General features: G+C 32.2%; 1 long non-coding RNA gene across 1 annotated transcript; it reads left to right on the forward strand.

The window, feature by feature from the left end:
- Nucleotides 1–755: 755 nt before the first annotated feature.
- Nucleotides 756–8,674, forward strand: LOC149784043 (uncharacterized). The gene is made up of 3 exons (XR_016413737.1): nt 756–1,414; nt 6,373–6,519; nt 7,577–8,674. It is a non-coding gene; the product is annotated as an uncharacterized LOC149784043 (long non-coding RNA).
- Nucleotides 8,675–10,428: the final 1,754 nt, after the last annotated feature.

A 10,428-nucleotide genomic window follows, 5' to 3' on the forward strand; every position in this document is an offset into this window, starting at 1 on the left:
AATGTCCCCGGCTTTCCTCACTGGTTATACTGGTTATTTAAAAAAGACCTTGTATATCTTAGGTATAATGCAAAGAACCTTTAATTCCCTTTATTTTGGTGTATGATTGATGGGTGTACTATGGGTTATAGAGTATACAGCTTGGCCTTACTTCAAATGTGCATCTTTCAAAAAAGTGCTAGCTCTACTTGGTCATTTTCACTTCCTGAACTTCAGAGGTCAATTGTATAAAAAAGAGCCGATAACTTTTTTTTACATTTTATATATTTGGTAATTCATTCATTGCACTTTCAGAAGCTGGTATTGTCTAGTCTGGCAAAATTCATTTTCCCTATTTTAATAGCTGCTATGTATAGTGTACTTTAGACTAATTCAGATTGATTTTTTAACACAAGGGAGCAGTCATTTTAGTTAGCAGTGTGCTTAAATCATGTAAAATTTCCAAAAGTACAATATCCAAAAGAAATATCATCCACATTACATTAATGTAGCATAGAGGTATGCAAACGTTCTCTCCACTGTGCATGTTTTAAATGCGAACTACTTCACCTTACATACGTCACTCTCTCAAAAGTACATATTATCTGGTGAGCGCCACCATAATGAGACCATGGTAAATCTAAGGAAGTTAATGTTACAGCTTGATACGTGTTTTTCAAAATGCCTTGCGCATAGCTACTATTTATGCGTTAGGATTTTATCAGCATTGTCAATGTGTTTAAAGTCGGGGCAGTTGTCACTTTATGCTTCCAATTTTTATGAATGAAACTGATTATCTGCAATATGATTGGATGTAACTGGTCACGTGATACTGATCTGGAATTTTTACACATCAATAAATTCTGGGACTACTTTCGGTTTTTGTACTGTTTGCAATATAAATAAGCATTGCATACACGTCATTGTGAAACGATTGTTTCAATTTTTCAATCAGCAAATAGATATAAATTATATAATTATATCCTTTTATTATTTTTCCAATCTCTGATTGAAATGCACAGTTTACTACAGTACAGTTTGGCGTTCGTCTGCTTCATTGTCGAGCAAAATGGCCGATTACGGTGATTATTCACTGCAATTTTCTGCTGATCTTTTTGAACAATTAGATGGCAAGGAGTTAAAACAAATAACAGCAGCGATTGAAGCAGATGGAGATGGATTTGACTGTATTGCGATGGATGTTACAAGCGCTGAAAATGAAAAAGAACAACAGAATTCCCTATCAGAGCACCCATGACCTTCGTCTCCCTAGCCGTACACAACAACAATAATAATAGCGTGGGAACTGGGCCGGTCAATTTCGAGGCAGCCTAAGGAAACAAACGAAGATTCTAGAAATTATCTAAAGAGGTTTTAAAACCAAATCAATACTCAGAAATAACGAAACGCAAACTGGGCATTGGCGTTTTCAATGGTAAATTTTTTAATTTTGTTTTAAATTTTCTTTGCTTGTTTGAAAACTTGTGTTGGCACAGGGGCTCATTTACAAAGAAAATCAAGATATGGGGGTTCTAACCTGTAACAATATAAACCCCATCCCTTGATTTTCTTTGTAACGTGCCCCATTGTGTGTGGGTGTTGGTGACATTTTGAATATGACCACTTTCACAAAAATAACAAAAAAAAATTATGAGACCATTATTCAAAGATTGAATCAAGTTTTTAAATGGTAAAACTACAAGAAGATAATCAGATTATTCTCATGAAATATCATTGATTTATAGATCTTGAACATGTATAATAATATTGTGCATACTTTGTTGATGATGTCTCCACCAATGTGACTCAACACCACTGAAAAATGTATTTAATAATCCATAAAGTGATTCTTTGCTCAGTAAATTATTTTGAATGTTTACTTATAGCTGAATTGTTTCCTTTTAATGAAAGATTTATACATCTCGTGGTGTATCATTGATACAGCGTACATACTATACTATATTCTAGATATATATATTTAAACCACATATATTAAAAATAACATGGCATTTAAAGTGTTGGTATAAAGCAAATTGATATACCAATACTACTGGTTTATCAAACTGAGATCTGTCCATGGCACAATAATACGATTATATAAACATTCTTTCAACTGCAGGCCTATAGATCAATGATGAATTTTAAATGACATATGAAAATCAAGATAAAAGGTATTAATAGTGCCAGTTTTCTAAATGAAATTAAAATGGTACACAGTTTCATCGCAATCCTTCCTTTTTTCCATTCTCCTCTCCTCTCTCGAGCGTAAGGGACAAAAAAGCAAAAATCTGGAGTGAGAGAGAAAAACATATGTGCTGGACGAAAACATTAAAATTGAACTTGTACCAAGTAGCCTACAGTAATCTGGTTCATCATAATAGTATGTTTACATTTCTCTTGGGATCTATCTACAGTGTTCATAATATCAATGATACATACATGTAGTTGCAATTGTCAGTCGAGTGGCCGAGTGGTCTAAAGCACTCTCCGTTATGGATCACTGCCATCTCACCTCCGTCTGCGTGGGTTCGAGTCATGGATTCGGCCAGTGTGGGTATGTGAGAAGGCTTGCCAGTAGCTTCTCGTGGGTCGGTGGTTCTTTTCCGGGGTTTTCCTGGGTTCTTCCTCCACCATTAATACTGGCCGCCATGTATAACCTATCGTGTGCTGAAAAATGGCGTTAAACTCAACAACAACAACAACAGCAATTGCCAATCAGCACTTAGGCCTATATGCTAAATTTGTCACTTACGAGGCACACACTATAGCTTATTTAATGTTTTGTTGTCTTTGTTTCCTAAACCTATTATATAGTTCTAAAACTCTATTATTAATTATTTAATATAAAGTGTCCAACTGGTCGCCCCCATTCGCCCCTGTCTCTCTGGATTATCATAGCTAGATACAGGCGAAAATTCATGACAATACAAGCGTTGGGGATTTTCGTTTGTGTCATACGATGATGTCTCTGGACCTATGAATGATGGTAAAGTAGTCATTGATTGAAATGAAAAAGAAATTACATAATTTTATGCATCACTATTCTTCTTCCCAAGACATAAATCTTCTGTTTAAATTTGAAAAACTTAAAATGTTGACAGATATAATTACCAATGTCACCATATTACATAAATCCCAACCATAAGTATGCAATATATGTACAAATTGCAGGACATGTTGTCTTTATGTGTATTTAAAAAAAATGATCTTGCAGAGTGTAAGGACTGTATTGCTATGAATATTTTTCTATTTTCTTGGTGCATTCAAATTATTGGACACAAACTTTGCTTCAACACTATGAGCCCAGTGGCCACTTAAGAAGGTTCGACGCTGAGGCCTAATCCAAATTTGGTATCATCAAGGGTCACAAAAGTGCCAGCCAGTCAGGTGCAAGAATATCATAAGAATTTTTAGAAAAATATTCAAGCAGCTATTAACAGATACTTGAAGGACAATGGAAAAGATATTGACATTGTCAAAGACAAAGATTTCAAAAATGCTGATTCAGTGTTAATGCAAAACTGAAATTGAATTTAAAATCAGGTATCTCAAGACCACCCCAGCACTACCAAGTAGTTTCACTGGAAGAATTAGTTGAAAATCAATGTGTATTATCAAAAATTGGACCCTGTTGCCCTTTGATACAGAATATGGTATGTGTTGGATATTCATTTTGTGACCAGATGTATAGAATTTCACCATCAACTGACCTCAACTTCCTTAAAATTTGAAAATGATGAATCTGGTATGGAGTACATTAGTCTAAATCATGAAACAGTTACAAAAAAAAAACTCAGCTTGAAGAAACATCAGACAAAAAAATGTTTGCAGCTGAAACAAACACTTGTTCGGTGAAACCTTTCAATTTTTCCTTCAGAAATGTGGCAAAGCAGCAAAGGCCTTATTTACGCAATGCAGTAAAGAATAACTAAGATCTCCTGAATTCACTGATTGCCTATACTTGTATACTTGTGAACCGGTAAAACCAAAGCAATTCTTCTCAAGACATCTGCAAGAATGCAGGAGTGCATTGCTATACTGGTCACTTAGTCCGTGCAACAGCAGTTCAAGCTATGAGTGATGCTGGGTTTGCAACCAGAAATATTTTGTTTATGACAGACCACAAATGTGAGGAGTCTCTAAAAACTTAGTCAAAGATCTAGCACTGAACAAAAACAACTTCTATGTTCAGTTTTGGAAAACATGGTTAATGGTGGTCAAGCTCTGTCTGTATCAGGTCATACCCCCCCTTCACTTCATATAAAAATCAGCAACCATTGATAAAATCTCCACTCCTAAATTCAAACACTCGAATTGCACAGTCCTTCTAGCACTCCAATACTCAGCTATGCAACCAAACAAATATGGCTGGTTTTGCAAGCAATTCTGCCTTTAACAACTGCACATTTCATTTCATATTAGATCACTGAAAGGGTCTTATTAAGTATTAATGCTGTTGAAAATGATATAAAATGTTATTCCTGTAACAGTGTATATAATTTGTGTAATTGTTACCTTTAACTTGGTAAGGGATAAAATCATCGTGTTCATATTTTCATGTTGTTCATAGAAAAAAATGCATAATGATTTAATGTTTTCTTGGAAATTTCATAGAGCACACTTGATCTGTTTGTATCAGCTGTTATTATGTAAGGTCATGGATATCTGATGTAGCAGATGGGACTGACTAAAATTGAACAAGAATGTTGTTTTTATACATGAGTATATATATATATATATATATATATATATATATATATATATATATATATATATATATATATATATATAACAGAATGTCTTGAAACCACAGGTAGCCATTGCCTAATATGTAAAGTAAGAAGTTTCTGGATAAACATAACCATGACAGTCAGTATGTTCTTGTGATTCTGCACAGGTTATGTATTATGGGTGATGTGAAAGGAAAGTATGTGCTACTTAAAGTTGAATGCACTGAGGATGGAATACATTGATTTGATGATAGAAAGGACGAAATTGGAATTATCAGGATTAAATGGTAATTGTTGGGTATTTATCAATATGAAAATTCTACCTAATGATTCACAAAGTTAACATCAAGTCCAAAAATGCATCCATGAATATCAATGTTTCCAAACATTGCTATACCAATGTTCTCAAACAGAATCAATATCTTCATAAAATTTAGATTATTGTAACAAATTGGTTAACCAGTTTGTCATCTAATAATCATAAATGTTGAATGATGTTAAATTGTTATGCAGGAGTCAGATCACACGATTATACTGAAGTGTTCACATATCACTGGTCTTAAAGTTAGTGATAAGCAAATAATTAATAAAAATACTGACCTTCAAGATATTATATATATATCTATTTGGTGTTCTTTGCTCTGAATTAACATACATTTTATTTTCAGTTTAAATCAGAAGATTATGTGAAACAATAAATAAACAGACCCCATGTAGATTCCAGGTTACTCAAGGGGCATTACTCTGATATAGTAAAACTGACAAAATATTTTTATGGTGTCATATACCTGTCCTTGTGTTAGGATCTTGCTGTATATACTATACATATCAGTTTCAAAATTTGATGCTACTTCACTGGCTCATATTCCATCACCTGTACCCTCCAAGAACAAAAACTTAATGGAGAGATTAAAAACAATGCATATCATTTATGTAACCACTAGTGACTGGAGGTGGCACCAGGATTGATGGTGAGAATGGACACACCAACAGGAACATGTTGACCAAAGACTGTTTGAACACAAAAAGGTGTTACAAAGAGAGGTAATAAAATCTATACAACAAAGTTTTTAAGTCAACACCTGTAAATTGTGAAAGCCACCAGAAAAAAAACATTTACATTCCTCATATTTTGACTCTTTTTTGCTACCATAGATTCGATCTCTTGCATCTTGACAGATATAGTAAACATGTGATCATACCCTTGTATAAAATCATTAGATATTATCAGATGACAAACTGGTTATCTGATTTATTAAAGTGATAATGGTTTTAAGAACATATAGATTTTATGTGAGAATGTGGGGTAGAGTCATGTCTTGAAAAACATGAAATTCATGGGTGCATTTCTAGCATAGTGTACATACCAGTAGTTCCAACATTTTCCCGAAATAAAACCAGTAATGCAGAACTAGTAAAATTTAGTCACCAGTGTATATACAATAAGCACACAATAGGTGGCACTATGCAGAAAATTACAGAAATCCTTGAATACCGTGATAGCAAAGAACCTGCCATATTATACCATATTTGTCAAGAACCAAGAGGTCAAATATTTTAAATGTACCCCATTCTGTGGAAGGGTTGCCAATCCAGATATTATTTTATAAATATATTGTTCTATTATTGTATGTTTTAAAATATATTCCTTCTTGAATTTTAGCCAAGGAGACGCTCGATGGAATTAATATGCCCCAAACAGGTGTACGGCAAAAGCCCATTGATCCCCAACTAAGCCAACAGTTCCTTTTGGAGCTGTTGGGTGGAAGTCCACAAAGGTGTGGTCTATATGCATGTCTGGATATTGAAGGTAAACAATGCAGATCAAATTAAATGGTAATGTTTTCATGGATAAGAATTTTACATTTATATTCTCATAATTGTTTCACACCTTCAGTGCCATAGACCTTCACCAAAGATTAAGGTCACTGAGACACTTTCATCCACACTGGGACACTTTCATCCACACTGAGACACTTTCATCCACAATCGTAATTAATAACTTGATTTGGAAATCGTCAAAGTAAATTATATTGTAAAAGTATGCTTTTAAAATTTAATATGATAAGTATAAAGGAGGTGTTAAATTGTTCACCGACTGTTAGTATATAGTTAGTAACCATATGGGAAGTACAAAGACATTAATTTCACACTCATATTATTAAATTGGTCATATTATGTTATTGTTTTATTCATTCTTAGATGTTAATAATATACAATGAATGAGATTTCAGTAAAGCATGTGTAGTAATGTACCATATCATTTAACTGATATTAAAAGGAAACATTGCACCATGGGCCCATCCATATATATCACTCATCAAGTGGCAGAGGATGTTATACCTGTGTGACAGCGTGCTGTGTAGGAGAGTTTTTAAATATGTGATTGTACAAAAACAAAACCAGCACCATCTGCCGTAGAAAGATCTCAGTAACATTATTCCTTTGATTTCAAGTCTTTTTTTCTATCCATATTTTTTCTCATCAGTATAGGTTTCCAGATGACAAAACTTTAGTTGATCATTATATTTTTTTGAAAGTATTACAAAGTTCAGAATGCAATGTACAGGTACTAATGTTGTGTGCTTTTGTATGCAAAGTGATTTAAAAAAGTTTTGAAAATATTTTTCTATGGGTGTGGTCAAAACATTGTGACATCATAAATGAGGGAGGGTGTGAATTTTTTTATGAAATGTGATGAGGGTGGAGCGGGTACAAAATCTACTAAAACTGTGTTATGTCATATATTGATGACCCCATCACCACACACATACAGCTGTATCTTTTGTTTTATCTATTCCTCTGTATTCTTTTATTTACATCAACAATATTTTCTTTTGTTTACATCAACAATATTTTCTTTCCAGATTCATTGTCCATCCTACAGAGACAGCCAAAGAAGGACATTTCATAGGTAGAGGGAACAAAAGATATAAAACAGCATATAAATTTGCAGATGCTGAAGAGAAGAATTTGAAACAAGGAAACAAAATCTTGCATTGGAGACCATAAAACCAAAGAAAGAGGTTGTGAAACTTGATTTGGAAATTAAAAAATTACAAGAGGAGAATGAAATGTTTCCAAAAGTGCAAGCAAATGTATGCCTTTAAAATGAAATTCTAATGCTAAAAAAGGAAATTCCCCATCAGCAAGCAACTTAGTTGTGTTTCATTGCACACTAAATAATCTAAGTAAGTTTTCCATGACATTATATAAGTGCATAGGATTTTTTCTACCTTTTGGACACAAAATTATTAGTTAGGAAACTTGAGCAAGAATATATTTTCCAATATTTTTTTTAACACTTTGAAAATATTTAACTTCATCAAATTTATTAATGAAATTTCAAAATATTTTGAATGACTGAATTTTTTCTAATGTGCAGGAATTTAAGGTTCATGTGTATTTCTTGGTCATTGCTCCTTGTATTTGGACCATGTCACCTTCAATCTGCATAGCAGAAACTATACACAGTATAAATTAGTGACTGACAGGAGTATATAGATTACATTATTTAGTTTTATCAATAGCTGTTAATTATTTTTTTAGAATAAATAATTTTAATAACTGACTGTAGTGAACTCAGACAACTAATTTTTCACTGCAATCACTAGATGTAAACAAAATTTTAACTGTACAAGGAAACAAGGGTACAACAATATAAATATTTGGCACAAACCATAGTTTTAATTAATTTCAGTATATTGTTTCTGCTGTGCCCAAACATACATGGTATAATGATCAAGAAGGTCACATAAAGTTTAAACAGCATAAAATATATTTCTTGTCATTATTTATTGAGATTCTTTATAATATACATATAAGTAATTAACTTCATACTGTGCAATATCCATGAAGTAATTAAGCTTACTGCTTTAGGACACAGTGTTGTGCTATGGTCATTTGTTACATTTTATATTATTATGTTATAACTCAATATAACATGGATAAATTATTATATCTGATATTATTGTTATTGTTATTATTATTATTATTATTATTATATGTTATTAAGTTTTCCATGTTTGCAATGTTGATATAGTAATTTGTCAATTTAGGGAACCTTGACACTTGATTCTGCCTAATTTGATTTTAAAAAATGAACCTTTAGGAATGGATACAGTACTATTTATTAACACGTGATTTTATTGTAATATACAGGAATATGACAAAATGCTATAATCAAAGTATATTCCCAAAAAATCTTAAAAAGTCTTATATTTCAAAATTTCTACAGAACTAATTGTCTTCAATGCATCTGTGTAGTATAAATGTGAAAATGTAATATTTGCCGTGTGCATACATTTATACTGAATTGTCTTTATTTATATTATAAAACAAGAAACATTTAATGTAAAAAAATTAGTTTTATATTAACTTTAAAAGCATTCATGAAAAATATGTCCTCCATACATAATGATGCAAAGCATTTCTATCCCCTACTCCATATCTATTTAAATTTTTTTCATTATCTACAATTAATTCATCAGCTGGAATGATGCTTCCCTTGTATATGCCAATGTTACGAAGGACAACACATGACAATGTGTATAGGGCAGTTTTATCATAAGAAATTCTCATACCATTATGTAAACATGGGCAACGCCTATTTAGAATGCCAAATATTTGTTCAATAACTACTCTTGCTCTACACAAGGTGTCGTTGTACTTCCTCTCTTAAGTTGTGGTAGGTTAATTGTATGGTGTCCTAAGAATTTCTGATACAGATAACTCGAGTCACCAAGTAGAAATCCATCATATTCACCTGAAAATATTAACAAATATAAATGAAAAATCTGATATTTGTTTATAATAGATAAATGATGTTTAAAATGTTAATATGTTGGATACTAAAAGGGTGAAGTAACACAATTTAAATTTATCAGCTGAAACATAATCATATTAAAAAAGCCATCATATTAATAATATCTTTTATATGAAAAATATTTATTTTTGCTCTTGAAAGGGTATATTCTCATTTTTGAATTCACAGTATGATTACATAATCAGCTACACTGCTACCTATGATTAAGAATTCTTAAAATCCCAAATCATTTAGATATATTATGTGTCCAGGTAGCACATATTCATGTATGCGGATTAATTCCAAAAGACAGAAACAAATGTTTCTTTTGTTTGATCTACTGTACAGTTGAACCTATAGCTATATCATACCCACCACCAAAAGCTATTGTATGAAAATATTTTAAAATAATACAACTATATTATGAAATTATTTAAGTGCAATCTGTCTATCCACACACACACACACACACACACACACACACTGCATGCACTTTGATTACCATTTTCAAATGCAGTATAAAAGCTGACTTTCCCAGAACATCCTGGAGTCATACACAGAGCCTGACAACTTTGCTATATGGTTTGTTATGTAGAATCTATTGTCACATACAAGATCCTATCAGTATTTTTATTTGCTTGTCTTTTATTTACACTTTAAATTCACCAATTTGACATGTACAGAAAGACAATCATCAAGTTTTTAATGTACCTATAAATGCTGATTTTTTAATAAATCAAAACAAAACGATGCATTTCTGGTGAGCCTAATGTCCCTTTTTTGTTGTTGCCAACCCATGCATTTTTCCCCCCAAAGTAAAAAAAAGTAATGTAAAAAAAATAAATAACTAAAATTCCTGATATTGATTGACTAATCTGACAGAGCTAGTTTGGCCCAGGATTTGAAGTGCTTAGT

The sequence above is a fragment of the Sinohyriopsis cumingii genome, chromosome 14 (assembly GCF_028554795.1).
Source record: "Sinohyriopsis cumingii isolate HCF-2022 chromosome 14, ASM2855479v2, whole genome shotgun sequence".
NCBI classification, from domain to species: domain Eukaryota; kingdom Metazoa; phylum Mollusca; class Bivalvia; order Unionida; family Unionidae; genus Sinohyriopsis; species Sinohyriopsis cumingii.